This window comes from Camelus bactrianus, chromosome 11 (assembly GCF_048773025.1).
Source record: "Camelus bactrianus isolate YW-2024 breed Bactrian camel chromosome 11, ASM4877302v1, whole genome shotgun sequence".
Lineage (NCBI taxonomy): Eukaryota > Metazoa > Chordata > Mammalia > Artiodactyla > Camelidae > Camelus > Camelus bactrianus.
The window spans coordinates 80,251,588-80,270,714 of NC_133549.1; positions in this window are offsets into that span (position 1 = coordinate 80,251,588).

Here is a 19,127-nt window from a genome sequence, read left to right on the forward strand (position 1 = left end):
GGATGGCTAGAAACAGTCAAAAAATAATAATCATTGTCAAGGTTGTAGAGAAAACAGAGTCCTCACATGCTGCCAGTGCAAATGTAAAATGATACAGCCACCTCAGAAAACAGGCTGTTCTTCAACTACTTAAACATAGGGCTACCATAGGACCCAGCAATTCCACTCCTGAAATGAAAACATATGTCCACATAAAAATCTGCACACAAGTGTTCATAGTAGCAGTATCCATGATACCCCCAAAGCGGAAACAACTTAAATGTCCACCAACCAACAAATGAATAAATTAAATATGGTATATGGTAATGGAATATTATTCAGCCATAAAATTGAATGAAACCTCTACTATGTGGATGAATCTTAAAAACTTTATGCTAACGGACAGAAGTCAATCACAAAAGACCATTCATAGGAAAGTCCAGTCTCTATGGTAGAACCAGCCTCGGAGGCAGCAATGGTGGTTGCGGCAGCGGGGAGAGAGAGTGAGGGTTCCAACCTTCCTATTGGCCTGAAGGTGTTTTGGGTGCAGAGGGTTGCGATGTCAGAGAAAATGCAGCTGGTAGAGATGGGTCTCCTAGATGAGGACGAGGAATGCACAGAGTTCCCTGAGGAAGACTGGGCTGGGTTAGATGAAGATGAAGATGCATGTGTCTGGGAGGATAACTGGGATGATGACAGTGTAGGAGACTAAAGAAACATGGTTAGAAGATGGAGACTTCACAGGATCCAGAAGTCTTTAAGCAACCCAAACTTGAACTGTTTACTGAATTCTAGAACAGAGAACCCAGGGTGGGGCACTTAAAATTATATATATACACATATATACATACATATATAGAGATATATATAATTTCATTACCTGCTTGGATTTATTTTTGGTTTTGTAGTACACACACAAAAAAGTTTTGATCTAAAAAAAGAGTCCAGAGCAGGAAACTCTATCAAGATAGAAAGTAGATTAGTGGTTGCTTAGGGTGGAGAATGGAGATGGAGGGTAAGGGGATGGTAGAGCATGGGTTTCTTTTTGAGATAATGAAAATGCTCGAAAATTAACTGGGCTGATGGTTGCACATATCTGTGAATATACACTTTAAATGGGTGAATTGTATGGTATGTGACACATATCCAATAAAGCTGTTTAAACAAAAAGTAGATATAGACAGACACACATAGAGATGCTATCAGGAAGAGAGAGAGAGAGATGTCATTTTAGAATTTGAAAGGCTATAATCCATTTGTAATAGCTATCTCTGGGAAATCATACAGGAAGGGTGTTTGTTTCATTTACACTGTGTATTGTTTTATTGCCCCCAAATTTGTAACTGTGGACAAAAGCTGGGGATGGCAGATGTTAAGGGTCTCACATTCTGAAGAGTCACAAGGTTTTGCAAAGAACTGGCTAGCAATTGGGAACAGATAGCTCCCTCAGAGGTAACTAAAGGGAGCAAACCCATCCAATTACCCCAACTGAAATGGTTCATATTATGTGTCCATCTGGCTGGGCCACAGTGCCCAGATATTTGGTCAAACATTATGCTGGATGTTTCTGTAAGGGAGTTTCTGGATGAGCTTTACATTTAAATCAATGGACTTTGAGTAAAGCAGATTGCCCTCGATAATGTGGGTGGGCCTCATCTAAACAGTTGAAAGCCTGAATAGTACAAAAGACTGATGTTCCCTGAGCAAGAGGGAATTCTGAAGCAGAGGACCTTCAGACTTGAACTGGGTCCCTAGTCTGCCAGCCTAACCTCACAGATTTTGGACTTGCCAGCCTCTATAATCATATGAGCCAATCTCTGTTAATAAATAAATATACGTGTATATGTATTTTCTGTATATAAAGTCTATGTAAGCATGAGACCAGGACTAGGTAGGGGGAAGACATGTATCACTGGCATCAGGAGGACTCTTCCCCCCTCATCCTGGGGGGAGGTTCTCTCCCCCACCTCCCAAGGCAAATGAAATGAGGGGTTCTTCTAGGGATTTAGGTGCCTACAAACGAGAAAGTTGGTCTCTGATCCCTGAGTTTGACACCTCTTAGGATTGTTCACCTCCTCCACACCTCCCTGAGCCAGAGAGAATGGAAGGAAAGGAAGACAATGGCCAAAAAGAGGGTAACAGCTAAGCAGCCCACACTCGAGTCACCTGAGTAGCAAGAATGGATGAATTTTTTGTGCCTCAAAAGACGGCTGGGCTTGAGCTGTCCTGCTGATGCCCCACCCACGAGCTTGGTTCCCACCAGGTGGGAAGCCAGTAGCAAGAGTCCGCTGGGGGCAGTGGAGGAAAGCATAGTGGGGGGAGCTTAAGGATAGTGGGGAAGGGGGTTGTGCCAGAGCTGGATTTCCCATTTCAGGACAGACCCCACAGAGACACCTGCCTAAGAACTCACACTTGCCAGGGGGTGGACACCTATCACATCAAATGCATCAACGGTGATACAACACGAGCCAGAGAGGCAAGAGCAATGCCCAGCAGAGAGCACACTGCCCATCACTTAGGTAGAAAGCCTCCGCCTTTTACCTTAGTCATCCCTCCTCGTGCATCCTAAAAGATGTAGATTCAAAAGGGGGTGGGAGAGGTGGAGGGACAAACAGCAGACCATTCCCTCGTTCCGAGATGGAAATCTGGGTATGTGGTGGGTGCACGTGGTCTCATGGCAGCAGGGGGAGAGGGGACCTCAGATCCAGGCTGAACCATCACTCACCTCTGCTGCAGTCAGGTTTCTACCTGGGACTGCTGTCCATCAGACAGCCTTTCACCGCTCTTGGCCTCAGGGCATCAGGGTTGAGCTCTGGATTCCATTATTTCCACTTGGCCATGGAATCCCTGCATATGACATCCCTTAGGACTCCACTGCGTGCTGCCCACTCTGTCCTCTTGCCAAGGCACCCAACCCTTCTGCATCCTTGGCACAGGACTGAAACCCTGTTATGCATTCCTCTTCCTTCTCGGTACACAGCTGAACTACATTGTCCATGAGGGGAGTCATGTGATTTCATTCTGGCCCATAACGCGGGTGGAAGTGGTACATACTGCTTGGTGGCCAAACCCCTGAAGTCTCCTTTGCCATCCTCTATGGACTTTCCCCCCTCTTTTTCCTGGCTTGTCTTGGCTGGCTAGATAGAGAGGATGTGGCAGAGGACTGAGAGCTAAGGGGGCACCAGAGCCACCAGATGGAAGAGCTTAGGCCCCTGGCCAGACACCCCATCTCCGGCTCATCCACCAGCCAAGCGCACATGATTGCTCCCATTGCAGGTCAACTGTGGGGGCAAATTTTCACCTGTCTTCTCCCCAGACCCACAGTCTCCCAGGTAACATGCAGGAAGCGAGCTAGGGATTTCTGATATTTGGGAGGAGGGTATAGAAATGTTTCTAAGCATCCCTGCCCCCACCAAGGTGTAACCCCAAGACGGGGATGATGAGGATTCTGCATTTGACCAATATGTCCTGCCTCTCGCTCTCTCCTTCTACAGGCCATCAGAGCGGAGGGGCCAAGCTGTTTGCCTCCTTTCTTTGTGTAGCAGGGTGGGTGATGTATTACACCACGAGTTTCTCTACCCCATCTGTTACTGTAAACTTGATCTTCCTGCTGGCCGGGCCAGGCTGCTAACATGTTAATTTGGGAGCTTCAAGAATTTATAAGAAGCTTTCTCTCTCTACACATCCTAGCTCTTAAGCCTATGGTCTTGTTAGAGACTCAAAAAAGCATTTAATTTGAAAAGTCAGAGCTGAGAAATGACATGCTGTTCTCGATAATATCTACCTTCTGCCTGAAGCACTGAAAACTGGCTTCTGTGGGGGGTTGGCAGATCCTGTAAGTCGGCTCCTCAGCTAACCCCCTCCACACTAGACGTCCTAGTCTGCAGAAACTGGGGGCTAGACACCACGTTTCCAGAGAGAATTTCACATGCCACCCAGCATCCACCAAGCCCATGTACCGACTCAAGACTTTGAAAATGCAATAAACCACAAGAGGCTTTGGCCACATAACAGGACATGGTATCTTCCAGAAAGCTTGACTGCAGAAGCAACTGCCCCTTCTCGGCAGCTGAAATGGGACACGTAGTGCTGTAGGTGTCAAGCAGCGGGTGGCGGCGGCCGTGATATTTAAGTAGAACAGTCCTGTGTGTTGTTTGGGCAATTTTCCTGGCCGTGTGGCAGCCAAGATCATTGCCCGGTTTCCCAGGAGATCCTGTAAGCTAACAAATATGACTTTAAAATCCCCTTTCTGATTAAACTGAGTACAGATTTTGCTGTCCCCTGGTAAAAACTCTGTCCAACACAGGTGGGGAGCCCAGGGCATGAAGAACTACTAGCTGTGAAAATGCTTCAAAAATATGATCCCTTTTAAACATGTCCTCTGAACGCAAGTCAAGTGAGTTTACAAGCATCTGGCTGCAGATTGTGAGGAAGAAACGTCTAAAGTTTTAGAGAGGAAGGGATGGTAAATGGAAATTAATTACAAACTTCCTGCTATTACAAATTTATGATGTGTAAGAGGCCAATGCTTTTGTCTTATTTATATGCTGCCTTTGTTTTATTGTATCGAAGGTAAAATATATATATATATAGAATGCTTCATGGGTTCATTTATGACCTCAGTCCTCAGCCCTGTTATTCTCAACAGCTTCTCAAGCATGGGTTCCCCCACTACTGAGGTTTCAAGGAAACTCACCATCAGCCTGGGCATAGGTTCCTAGGCACACTGTCAGGCATGACGGACCCTGCAATTAATGAAATATGACCTGGTAATTGCAGCCGTTATCCAGAACAACCAGAAGACGTTCGGGTTCGTTCCAGCCACAGCAATTTACAACTCCGTAAATACATTTCCTAAAGCACTGAAGTCTTGTTTCTCTAACCAGGCTGCAAGCTTCTCACAGGACAGCACATCCTTCTTAGAAAGCTCCACGATCCCCACACAGATTGTCCTACATGCCGAGTCTACATCAGGACCCCAGGAGGGGATCTGGGACCCACAGGCATCAGTCTGAGCTGCGGGATGAGGAAGTACCTTGGTGGATAGCAGGTTTCCCCAGACCACCAGGAAGAGAAGAAAGATGTACTAACCCTCCCCAGCCAGTCTGTGGACAAATCTCACAAAAGGAGGCAGGAACAGATGCCGAGTGCAGTGTGACGAGCATCTCCATCAGCCCTGGTACAAGCGTTTGAGAACTGGGGAGCCGTTTGGGTTGCTGCATTTCATCAAGCCTGTCAGATTTCCATGAGAATTAACAGGCGATCATGGATGTGAGGGCAAAGGCCATCCCTGAAGTGACGTTTATTGCTGGGTGGCAGGGCTTCCCTCACCGGGCTCAGTGTTTCAGACATTTCTGCTTTAAGTGGCTCTGTCCTATCAGACCGCCTGTGGTTTATGAACAACAAACATGTACTTCTCACGGGTCTGGAGACTGGGAAGTCTCAGATCAAGACACCAGCAGATTTGATGTCTGATGAAGGCCTGCTTCTTGTTCATAGACAATCGTGTTCTCAGTGTGGCATGAAGAATGGCAGAAGGGATGAGAGCGCTCCTGGGGTCTCTTCTATAGGGGCACTAATCCCTTTCATGAGGGCTCCACCCTCATGATGTAATTACCTCCCAAAGGCCCCACCTCCAAATTCCATCTCACTGGGGAAGAGGCTTCAACACATGAATTTACGGAGGGGACAGATATACTCAGGCTATGTCACTAGTAAAACACACTTTGGACTTTTTGGAGCTGAGAGATTAACACCTGACAGAGATGGGAACTCAGATGCCTGTCTTCTGAAGATGTCTTGATGTACACAGCAGTCTGAAGAATCACTATGAAGCCCCTCAGAGGGTTTGCCTGGGGAATGAAATCCTATCCTTTACACTGGGGTTCAAGGCTCCCTGGGAGCTGCTTCTGTTGTCCTGACCCAGCTCATCTTTTTACCATTTCCTCCCTTACTCCAGCCACAGGGCTGTCCTCTAAGATGCTCCAGGCATTCTGAAGTCTTCCCTTCCCCAGGGCATTTGCACATATCATCCCTGCCTCCCTGCCTGCCTGATCAGAGTTCCTTCCTTCTTTGTCTCCCTTGTTCATCACCAAATCCTTCACTCCTAAAACTACGCCTATCTCCTATTAGGTGCTTAGTAAACATTTGTTAATTAATGAAAAAACATACCGAAGTGCACTATGGGTTCTAACTCACATGATTTATTCATATATAATGGAAAAAGCAGTAGCTCAAGCTTTCCCCCTGTTTCTTCCCTTTCTACTCCTAGGCTACCAAGTCAAAGGCAAGAATTAGATAGAGTCCTAGTTGGTTTCATGGATCCAAAACTTTGCTTCCCAGCATTTGCCTGTGTCATCTTTGAGGCTGAAATCTGTCTGTGCCGTGACAGTGATCAGAGGCTTAGTGTTAACAAGCATAAAGCCTTTATTTTATGCCAGATTCTATTTAATCCTCCCGATCTTCTCAACAGCCTCCCTGCTTTTTGTATTCTTACTTGATAATCAAGGGACCCGAGTTTTAGGAGCTTTAAGAAATGGGTTCACAGTCACACTTCTTGTCAATTGTACAACCATATTTTGACCCCAAAGCCAGTGCTCCTTCCTTCACAATACAGTAGGTTGTAAATTGAGAGCATTCCCCCATAGTGTCCCCAAGGTCATAAACTACAGCAGTCCCTTGCAGGGTGCCTCACTGGAGGATTGGGATGGGTTGATGAAAAGGTTGTAAGACATGAAACCTGCAAGTAACACGAGGGTCAAAGGCAGAGCCAGTGATCCAGCCATGATGGTTAACCCTGGACAAGGCGGCCGGCTTCTCCTTGGTTTCTTGGCCTCTTTAATCAATAGAAATAGATAAGAAGCCAGATGAGGAATTCAGGCGAGGCTTTCTTAGGACTCGTGCTGCAGCACAAGGGAGCAAAAACAACCAACAGATTCCCTTGCTCTCTCCCCAGCAGGGGCAAGGGGTGGGTGAGCTGGCCCCTTAAATGGGGTGAGGTAGGGGCCAGTCCAGGGGTTGGGCTGGAGGCGTGGTTTAGGTGGTCTGCCCACCTCCTTGGTGGTGCTGTGTGCAAGGATCATGCCCAGTTCCCTGCTTCTGCTCCCACACCCCAAAGTGGCTGTTGGATTTTTGATTTTTTGTATCTTGTTGTCCATAACTGGCCCCAACTGTGCATACACACAGCTATTTTTAGTCCCTTATATAGTTTCTTTGTATTCTGTTGTTCGGTCACAGTGCCAGGACTGCAGCCCAAGGTCCCAGGTCCTAGGTCCCAGCCTGTCTGATCCTGACCTCAACAACCTCATTTCCAGGTGGGAGAACCTGGCATCTGAAGTCCACTGACAGCCCCGGAGTGCTGGGAGAATTAACTAATAAATGATTGGAAAGCACTCGGCCAATGTAAAGTGCTATATAAATGCTTAATAGTAACAACCACCCTGTCAGGCATCCAGGGCTGCTTTTGAGCCCTGTGGTCCCTGTGTAATGAGACTGAACCCTACAAAGTGCTTTACAAAGAGTAAATAATTCATTCTCAGGGCACCCCAGGGAAGCAAGAAAGTCTTCCTCTTACTTTAGAGGAACTGAGATCCAACATTTGATGGGGATGCTCAGCCAGGAGTTTTCACAAAGCCAAATTTGGATCATCGTGGCCCTCTGTGTCAGGCCAGGATGGGCCCAGCTGCTCAGGGCTGGGAGCGAGCTGTGCTCCCCGGGGCTCTGGTCAGGCCTTTGTCTGTCAGGCTTTGGAGCCGAAGGCCGTGGCTTGGAAGGGCGAGAAGCACAGGAAGATGAATAAACAGAGCTGGAAGTGGAAACATACAGAGGCTTCTTGTTGATAAGGCACTTGGCTTTTGAGTAGGATGGACACTTTCAGGGCCTTGGAGAAGGAAGCAGCCAAGAACGGGAGATGCTGGTGCAGGGTGGCTGGAGGGGGAGACACTGCATTCAGCCACCGCCATGTAAGGTCCAGGGACTCCCCCCACCTCACTGGTGGTCCTGGGTCCTCCAGGACTTGAAGAGGGTCCCTCCTTGGGCAGGAGTCATAACCTGACCTTGGCCAGGGAGACACAGCTTGGGGAAACAGGAGAGGCCTAACTTCTCTGGTATCAGGGCAGGAACCCACCCTTTAGAGAGGCTGCTGCATGGGGCTCAGGTCCAGGGGCCAGAGGTCTGGGTATCCGGAACAGGGGTGGTTGGGCCCAGAAAGTCTGGGTGTTACAACACTCCTTACTTAGTTTAGATAAAATAAAAATCAAGGTTAAAATAAATTTTAAATAAAGAGTGGGGGGAGAATATAGCTCAAGAGGTAGAGCACATGCTTAGCATGTGCAAAATTCTGGGTTCATCCCCATACCTCCTCTAAAAATAAATACACAAATAAACCTAATTACCTCCCCCCCTCAAAAAATAAATGAAATAAATTTAAAAAAAAAAGAAATAGCCTCATAAAAAAAAAGAATGAGTGCCATTTGTAGCAACATGGATGGAGCTAGAGATGATCATACTAAGTGAAGTAAGTCAGACAACAGGGAAAGACAATTATCGTATGACATCACTTAGATGTGGAATCTGAAAATGACACAAATGAACTTATTTACAAAACAGAATAAGACTCACAGACATAGAAAATGAACTGATGGTTATCAAAGGGGAAGCAGGGAGAGGGATAAATTGGGAGTTCAGGATTAGCAGATACAAACTACTATATACAGAACCGGTAAACAAGGTCCTACTTTATAGCACAGGGGACTATACTGAATAGCTTGTAATAACCTATAATGAAAAAGAAAATTAAAAGGAATATATGCATACATAAATGAGTCACTATGGTATACCCCAGAAACTAACAGAACCTTGTAAATCAATTATACTTCAATAAAAAAAGGAAAAAAAATCAAAGTTAAAAAAAACTATTTAACATGTCAAAAAAGGTCATTTATTATCCATTCCTTGACTCCATGTTGATCAACTGCTTTGCATGTGCCTGAGACTGTTCTGAGCACTGGGAAAAAGGACTCAGGTCCTGTAAGGAATAAGGCGGGAAGTGGACAAGGAAGAACCGAACAAAACCAGGGACAAATGAATGGATCAGAAATGGTGGGGAGTGTTCCACGGAAAACGGGATGCACTCCTCAGAGAAAGCCTCTCGAGAAGAGAACAAGAAATCATTCAGAGTAAATATGCAACACCCATGAAACTTCGCCTTCAGAGTAATATAGCATCGGGAGGAATAAAACATAGAAAGAACATGGGAATGAAAGACTAGAAGGAAAAATCATTGCGATACATTTTAACACACATCTTTCAACCTTCAGCAAATCAAGTAGTTAAAAATAAGGGACACAGAAATGAGATTAGAATGAATCCGATTGGACAAACAGGTAGAATTTAGACTTCGTGCCTTAGAGGGAGTAAGCCCGCTCATCAGACATCCTGGGATATTTACAAAAGACGACACAAAACCTAAACAGCAGAAATTATACACACAACAGTCTAAAATAAAGTACAACCAAACTAGAAATTGATAACAAAGTTTCAACAAACAAATGAAGTTTAGCCCCATGGAAAGTTTTTGAAAAAATTCAGAAGAGGTACAGTGGAGCTTTTAACTCACTAGGGTCATAGAGGTCACATTTGCAATTATAGCTTCTTGGGGAGAAAAAAAAACAATTAAAACAAAGACAGTGAATTTCAAAAAAATATGAAATGTGGCCCAAAATGAAAACAGAAACAAGTTTATAACCTTAAGTGCTCTCATTATATGTACAAAAATAAAGATTAGTCAGTAGCATAAGAAGTTAGCAGAAAACATAGGAGCCTCAGCAAAACAGGTAGATGGAAACAATATAGATAAAAGCAAAAATCAAGGCAGCAAATAAAACAAAAAAGCAGAAAAGGCTTCCACCCTAAGAGGAAGTAAGTGATTGGTAAGTCCACTTCAAACTGGGTCTTTTTGTGTAGGGATGTGGGTTGGGTGAAAATCACTGTAAAACAGAGAAACCTCAGGTAAGTCTAATCAAGAAAAGAGACAGACAAATAAATATAAACAGTTATGTGAGATGAGATGTAACAAAGGTAAGTAAATTACAAAACATTATGAAATCTTATATTGAAATTTACTCCAAAAGTACAAACTTCCAGATCAAGTTAATCAATTTTTCCAGGATAAAAGCAAAAGGTTAAACTTGGCTTTAGAAGATTAGGAATCCTATAGGGAACAATACTCATGGTGAAATTTTTTTTTTTTAATATTTCAGAATAACTCCTCAAGAACACCCCCTGGCCAAATGATGACATTTGGCCCTTCACATTTTCAAGGAACAGTTAATCACTATGCTATGTAAACTGTACCGGAAGACACAAAATATGGTAAATTACCATCCTCATTTTCTGAAATTAACATAAACCCAATGTCAAAATTTGACCCCAAAAGCAGCTATGGACCAATTTCAACTTCACGTGTAAATATAAAAGCAAAAATCAGGGCCAGCTTCATGGACATGTGACCTACGTACAACACAGAGCCTTGTGCTCAGAAAAGCCCCACGTTTGATTTAATTCTCTGTCACCAGCTTGAAATTCTTAAAAATTTTTCAACAAGGGACCCCACTCTTATGCTTTACACTAGGTCCTGCAGATTCTGTTGCCAATCCTGATAGAAATATTAGCAAATCGAATATGATAGTACAATAAAATAATCTCTACGTTGATCAAGGTGATTCTACCTAAGGATGCAAGGGAGATGGAATATTAGGAAATGTATTATAAAATGTTAACCAGACATTTGATGGAACCAAATGTGAAGATGACTCATAATCTTAAAACTTGAAGGATACATTTTTGAATGGGAAAAGTCTACCTTAAGCCAAAATAATACTTAATTCATTAGTAAGCAGCAAGGAGACTCATTAGGATGGACCAAAAAATCTGTTTATATCAATTAGATTCTCAGGTGGGTGCAAGACAAATCAATGTAAACCAAGAACGTCACTCAATACCAGTGATAATTACTAAAAAAGAATAATAAGGAAACAATTTCTTCGCAATATATTTTTAAAGCATAAAATAATCACGTCACTATTATAATACATATGTAGTCAACTTGAATGTTTACTGAAATATATAAAGTACTATTTTAAAAAAGGGAGAAAAATTGCAAATATATTGCAAAGTTGCCAGAGGGTCCCATAAATAGGCCTAAATGAATAAATAAATAAAGTAAATTGTGTTCCAATTGGACAGTTTAGACAATTACTATCAATATGGCAGTGGAATTTTTTTTAATGAAACAAATGTTTACACAATTATTCTAAATATTATCTAAAAAATAAACAAGTAAGAAAGGTTGGAAGCATTTTTTAAAAGCAGGGGGGACTGTTCTGCCAAATTTTAAAGTGCGTACTAAAGTTCCAACAATGAAGTGTTTTATCGGCGGGAGGATTTGCAAACAGATCAATGGAAAAGACTAAGCACAGAAAGATATCTCCAAAATATATAAAAATTGATAAGATGATAAAAGGAACATCACACCCAAGGGAAAAGCAATGGATTAGTCATCAGATGGAATTTGTATTTACAATGGAACCTTAAAAAAATACAAGTAAATGCATGTCAATAATTACTGAGATCAGGATGGTCGAGGCACTTCTAACATCAACAGTAAAAAGTATCACAAAGGAAAATGTAGATAAACTGCATAATCTATATACATATATTATATAGAGGTTATATCAATAATACCACATTTAAAAAATAAAAGGCCAAGACAAACTGAAAAGGAGTATTTTCAACAAAGAAGACAAAGGGGTTAATGTTCTTATAAGAACTCTTACAAATCAGAAAGAAAAAACTTAATATCACAAAAGAAATATGAGCTAAGCATAAAGACAAATGGCCAGGAAGCCATAATATATGAAAAATGTTCAGCCTCATTAATAATCAATAGAAGGGGAATTGAAACAATGAGATATTGTCTCGTGCATATGGAAATGGCAATGAGGAACACAGTGATTTTTATTCTTAACATTGAAAGACGACTATTACTGCTGTGGACAAAACCAATTCTGATGGATGCATAAACTGTGCAAATTTTCTGGACACAATGTGATAATATGTATGAAGAACCTTCAAAGTCTTTCACCTTTAGATCCAATAACTCTATTTCCACAAATCTTTCCTAAGAAAAAATAATCAGAGAAGCACCAAAAGATACAAGTACAGGAACAACCAATACAATATTACATTTTTTTCCCAAATACTTTTACCTTTAATTACTGAATACATTTTTTATATTGATTCACATTTTCTAGCTAGAAAAGTTTATTTTTCAAATTTTCTATTTTGAGATCATTGAGAGTCACATGCAGTTATAAAAAGATGTAATACAGAGAGATCCAACACCCTTCACCCAGCTTCCCCCAGTGGTAACATTGTATAACTCTAGTACAGTATAAACAACCAGGGAACTAACAAAGATACAACACCATTATTCATACTTACCCTGCTTTACTCTATCCTTTGTGAGTATATTTAATTTTATGCAATTTCAGCACGTGAATAGATTAGTGGCAACACCACCACCACAGCAAAGATATGAACAGTTCTCTAACCACATGGATCCCCTGTGTTTTTATAGCCTCACCCACTTCCCTCCCCTCACAGCTCCTAACCCCTGGCATTCACAACTCTATCCTCCAGCTCTATCATTTTGTCATTGCAAGAGTGTTATATAAATGAATTCAGACAACAAGTTGCCCTTTGGGATTGGCTTTTCTCACTCTGCATTATTCCCTTGAGATCATCCAAGTTGTTGCCTGTGTTAATATTTTGTTCCTTTTTATTGCTGAGTAGGATTCCATGGTATGGATGGACCACAGTTTTGTTTAACTGTTCACCCGTTAAAGAATATTTGAGTTGTTTACAGTTTGGAGCTGCTATAAACATTTATGTACAGGTTTTGCAGTATTATTCTTAAAAGCAAAAAATAAAATAAAATAAAATAAAATAAGATAAAATAAAATACCTAAGCAACTTAGAATTCAAATGTCCAAGAACAGGGAAATAATTGAATAAATTACAGCAAATTGAATATTCCAGTGTCATTAAAAATTATGTATAATTGGTAAACTCAATGAGCTAAATTCAAAGGTACAAGCAGAAAATGATTTTTTCCCTCGACTCTGTTTGGGAAGGGAATGTCTGATTACTCCTGCTTGCCCTGGACAACACTGAGTGTATCCTGCAAGCATTTGGTAATCTGGTTTTGGGGTATTAAAAAATCTTGTCCAATTGAAATCAAAAGCTCCATTTCTCATCCATTTAAAAATCTTCTCCCTTCTACCTAGTGGGAAGTGGGGCATGATGTATATAGACTTTCCTTCCCAGGCTCCTGCATCCCTCCCTCTGCAGTCTGCCGCTTTTGCATCCTCCAGGGCTGGATGGGAGGAAGGGGCAGGACAGAGTGCCCTCCCATTACTGTGGGGTCCCTGCCTTCTCTTGCCCTTCCCTCCTGTCGGCTGTGCAGCAGGAGGGCTCTCCCTCTCTCGCCCCCTCCCCCTCTCCCCTACTCCCTCTCTCCTCCCCCTGCTGTTCTTTGTGTACCCCAGACCCTCAGGATGCTGAGCCAAGCTCTTCTAAAATCTCTTCCCCCTCTTCTTTCCCTATAGCCAGGAGGGAAGGGCCCAGGAGTTTCTAAGTTTAGAAAGTACCCTGATCAGTGGGAGAGGGAGAGATTTCAGTTTCCCTTCAAGCGTATACTTCCGTTATGAGAGATTTTTTCCCCAAGCACTCTAGTTGTCTTGAACCAGAAAAGCACCCCACTCTGGGAGGGACAACCCCCCAACCCTCCATATTCAAAGAATCCTTACTCTGAGCCATTCCCAGCTTGAACACACACTAGAGGTTGGCGATTGGCTGAGGTACCAGGACTCACTGTGGCTGGTCTGGGCAAGTCCTGTGAAGGCAGGTCTAGAATCTCAATTTAGAATATGTGTGCATTTCACATCTTTGTTTTCAGCTTCGTGGTCTTGTGTGAGACCCAAACAGAAAAGTGCACTCCGTTTCTTATAGTGGACGTGTCAGGAGCCCTGCCCAGATCCCCTGAGATCTTTTTGACCATATCTCTCCTCCCCCTCCCAGCTTGGTTGTATTTTCCCCTGCTGATTTTTTTAAATTCTTTTTTAAAATTATTATTCATTTTTAATTGAAGTATAGTCAGTTTAAAATATTGTGTCAATTTCTGGTGTACAGTATAATGTTTCAGTCATACATGTACATACATATATTCATTTTCATATTCTTTTTCATTATAGGTTACTATAAGATATTGAATATAGTTCCCTGAGCTACACAGGAGCACCCTGTTGTTTATCTATTTTATATATGTAGTAGTTAGAATAGCCAAGATATGGAAACAGCCTAAATGTCCACCAACAGATGACTGGATAAAGAAGTTGTGAGATATATATATAATGTGTATGTGTGTGTGTGTGTGTGTATATATATATATATATATATATGTGATGTATATATGTAATATATGGTTTATATATACAGTGGAATACTACTCAGCCATATAAAAGAATAAAATCATACCACTTGCTGCAACATGGATGGACCCTGCTCTTTGAAGGAGGACTGCCCTCCTTCAAAGGCTGCTGGAGCCCCTTTGCCAGCACACATGGAGAGTCAGAAGTGCCCCTTAGTTGACAGCTGACTGGTGCAAGAATCTGGAAGCCAGTCCCTTGGTCTGAGGTTTGAACAACTCTGAGATGAAACTGACCCTCAGAGCACCCTGGAATCAGGCTGAGGCTAATCCCGTGGGATTTTGTTTTAAATCACACCGTGGCTGGCCTCCTCCCTTTCTCTGCCCCTCACCCCACCCCATGACTAGTTTCTCTTGGGAACGTTTCCTTAATAAGTCCTTATTTCAAGGTCTGTCCCTGAAGACAATGACCTAAGAATTGGTTTAAGCAGAGGATGTAAGCTCCTGCTTTGGGGATGACAAATAATGTATCCTTGCAATAGGTAGCAGCTTAGAATAAGGGGACTGCATATGGATCCTTCTTATATGAAGGAACTCTGATTTTGGAGGAGGTTGTTAGGGTTTTTTAATGTATTATTTCCTTTCTTTATTATTTTTTTAAATGGAAGTACTGGGAATGGAACCCAGGGCCTTGTGGATGCTAGGCACACATTCTACCACTGAGCTATACCCTGCCCGCCTTGAAGGCACTCTTCACACACCGTCTCATTCAGTCTGTACAACATGCCAAAATGTAGGAACCATGTTCCCATTTTACAGATAAGGAAAGTAGGATTTATCATGGAGTTAAGTACTTTCCCTAAACCGGAGTCTTTCAGAGTAGCCTGACAGATATAATAGCAGCAGCAGCACCTTGACAACAGCTGGACACTGTTGTCACCATGGTCCTGCCAGGTAAGTGTCCTTATCCCCATTTGGCAGACCAGGCACTTGAGCTTTGCCACATTGAGGGCCAGCATCAGTATCACTGCAGGATTTGAGGCCAGGACTCTCTGGCTCCCAATCTGTGCCACTCCCATCAAACTGTGCTGCCCAGTGGGAGCAGCCTCCCTCAGCAGCCCCCAAAACATTCTTATTGCAATGGACCTCTGGAAGACCATCAGTTCACCCAAAACCCTGGCTGATTGGCTATGTAGCCCCATGCTTTGAAAACCACAAAAGTGTCACCGATATGAAGCAGATTCGTCAAAAAAGCTTTGTCCACTTGGAGAATGCTATGCCTCTGTTCCTGAGAATAGGGGCAGCCTCTGCCTTAACAGGTGGAGGCACCGCATAAATGATGGATAAACAAACAAGAACGGAATCAAATGCCAGGCGCTGTGCTAAAGGCTGGCACGTGTTATCTCCTGGAATCTCATGGCAGAGAAAGTGATTATCTACACCCACCATGATCCTCCTCTCCTCTCTAGTTACAGACCTTTGGGTTTTCATATAGGAGAAGATACACCGGCTAAAACCTTTATTTAGCTCACTCCTTTGCAGTTAAAGGTAGTCTGTGACTGAATCTGGCCAACAGAATGGAAATGAATTGCTCTGTTTGAAACGTTGGAAAATCTATTCAACTGAGAAGAACAGTCTCAGCCTCCCCATGCCCTGCTCCCTTCCTTCTGGCTGCCAGCCTGGAATGCTGGCATGACGGCTGGAACTTTGCAATCATCCTGAACCAAGAGGTGATCTTGAGGATGAAAGCTACACATCAGGGTGTGAAGAAAAAGAGGGGATCCTGCCCTGTGATGTCACCATGGATTGCCTTTCTAATGCTGGGTGGCCTGGTTTCAGACTTTTTGAAACCACCAAGATATTTCATTTCTCTATTTTATTGCAGTTTAACTTAACCCAAAGCATTATAAATTACCTCAACCATTCTGAAAGGGTGACTGGGAAGGTTCAGAGCTGACTGCTAAATTTTTCACTCCTCTGAAATCAGGGCATTTGGGAGGCTCTGGTAAAGTCAGGTTGAATTTTCCAGCACTGTGGACACCCTGGGGTGTCCTGGAGATGTGTTCTTACCCTCACAGTGGGGAATGTTGACTGATCATCAAGAATCGGGGTTGGTGCGTAGTATCCCACAAATGCATTCATCATGCTGGCTCTCAGCTGCCTGGGGTTAAACAAAAAGCAAAGGGTTGCCTAGGATTAACCTTGATGGGAAAAAGAAGATATTTAAATACCCCCTTTGTAGACTGCTTTCAACTACTGAAGAATTCACCACCATTAACTACGGTGGTGATAATTATACAGTGTGTAAAATACACTATGTAGGTAGAGTATGCAATTAAATAATTATCATTTTTCATGAGCTCTTATGTGATCATTCCAGGAAGATGAGCAGGGTTAACAATGTTGTCAAATTAAACTTACCTCATGTCTACGCCCATCACCCAGGTGTTCAGCTTCCTGGACCTCAGTATCCTCATCTACAAATGAGGAGCTTGAATGAGATGCTCTCAGGAGACTTTGGATCTCAAGGATCTGGCAGCTAAATCGTGGCTGTTTTAGGCCTTGGGAGAAAGTGGGCCATTTCCTCTCGGTCATGGGATTTGATTTGGAAAACCGAGAAAGGTCTTTTTTTTAATTCCAAAGAAAATATTTTATTTTATTATTTATTTTCTTTAATTGAAATATAGTCAGTTACAATGTGTCAATTTCTGGTATACAGTACAATGTCCTAGTCATGAATATACATACATACATATATTCATTTTCATATTCTTTTTCTTTAAAGGTTATTACAAGATATTGAATATAGTTCCCTGTGCTATACAGAAGAAACTTGGGGTTTTTTTAAACTATTTTTATATATAGTGGCTAACGTTTGCAAATCTCAAACTCCGAAATTTATCCCTTCACACCCCCTTTCCCCCGGTAACCATAAGACTGTTTACTATGTCTGCGAGTCTGTTTCTGTTTTGTAGATGAGTTCATTAGTGTCCTCTTTTATCTTTTTTTTTTAAGATTCCACATATGGTATTTTTCTTTCTCTTTCTGGCTTACTTCACTTATAACGATCTCTTGACTACAATGCAAAAGTGATGTGGTCTCTTTCTCGAAGATACACAGCACTTTTTGCTTCCTGCATTCAAAACAAGCTCCCTTTAGTGAAGCGGCTTCAATGGCACATCTCAGCCTTTTCTAAATTAGGGCATCCATATCACGTGGGAATAAACAAGATGCTGTCTATGGTTGGAAGTGACCAGCTGCCCCTCCCTGTGCCTGCTCGCTGCCCCCAGGGCCAAGGGGAATAACACGTTGGCATTTCTGTAACCCAGCTGTGGCCCACTAGAGGTGCTGGATTCAAGGATCAGAAAAAATCAAGAAAAGTAAACATTGTTGCCATATTTATCTAGTTATCAGATTTACTTTTGGTTTTGGTTTTGCCTGCCATGCAAGCACAGGGGCTGAGACCTTGTAAAAAACTATCCAAAGGCATCTCAGGTCAATCTGCTGGAACTTTGGGTCTACATGTCCACAGGCTCCATCCCCAGACTCAGGCAGCCCCTTGGGCTGGCCAAAGCTGCCAAGACATCGTGCAGACAGCAGGACCCCCCTTTCACGCTGGGGGTCCTCCCACTCCGGGCCAAGTTAGTTTGACCTGCTGGAAAAGCCCCTATCCTTCCTCTTGAGACCAGTGACAGTTTTCTACCCAAAGCCGGCCTAGGTTGGGGATTGAGGGAACAGCCTTGAAAAAGAGAATGCCTGGGACGGAGGAGAGATAAATTAGGAATTTGGGATTAACATAGACACACTATAATATATAAAGTAGATAAACAACAAGGGCCTACTGTATAGCACAGGGAACTATGTTCAGTAGTTTATAATAACCTACAATGGAAAAGAATCTGAAAAAGAACATATATGTATATATATGTAAGACTGAATCACTTTGATGTGCACCCAAAACTAACACAACATTGTAGGTCAACTATATACTTCAATAAATTTTAAAAAAATGAAATCATAAAAAAAGTTTAGTCATTAGTGCTAAATAAACTTAATTACAATTCCTTTTTAAAAAAGAAAGCAAGAAAGCCTAGCTATCTTTTTGGGGGCACTGAAAGATGAACTTGATTTTGTTCGTGCTGGGGCCAGATGGCCATCACACAGATGCCCCTGTATTTTATCATTCATGAGTAGAGGTAGAGACAGTGGCCAGGCCTGGGATTCTGGAGTTAGGGACCCTCCTTCTAACTCTAATTCCACTGTTTGCTTCACTTTGCTAAGCCTTGGTTTTTTCCTGTGCAACACGGGAATATTCCATCTACATTAATAAATATTTATTAAAAACCTATTATGTGTCAGGTACTAGGCTAAGGTCAAGGGAGAGTATGATGAATGAAACAGCAGAAGATGCTGCCACGTGCTGCCCAGAACTCCCCCATGAAGAAGGACTTGCTGCCCCAGCTGCTGGGGGTGCTGTGGGCGGGGCTGGGGGGGGGCAGGGACCTTCACAAATCATGTCAATGCAGCGCCACCTGGTACAAGGTCTTGTCCTTCCCAGGGTGGCCCCCATCCAGTGAGTGATTGAAGCCAAAGGATGAAGACCTGGCCATGTCAGCCCAACTCAGGACACTCACATCTGAAGGGCCACCCCAGCCCCAAAGCT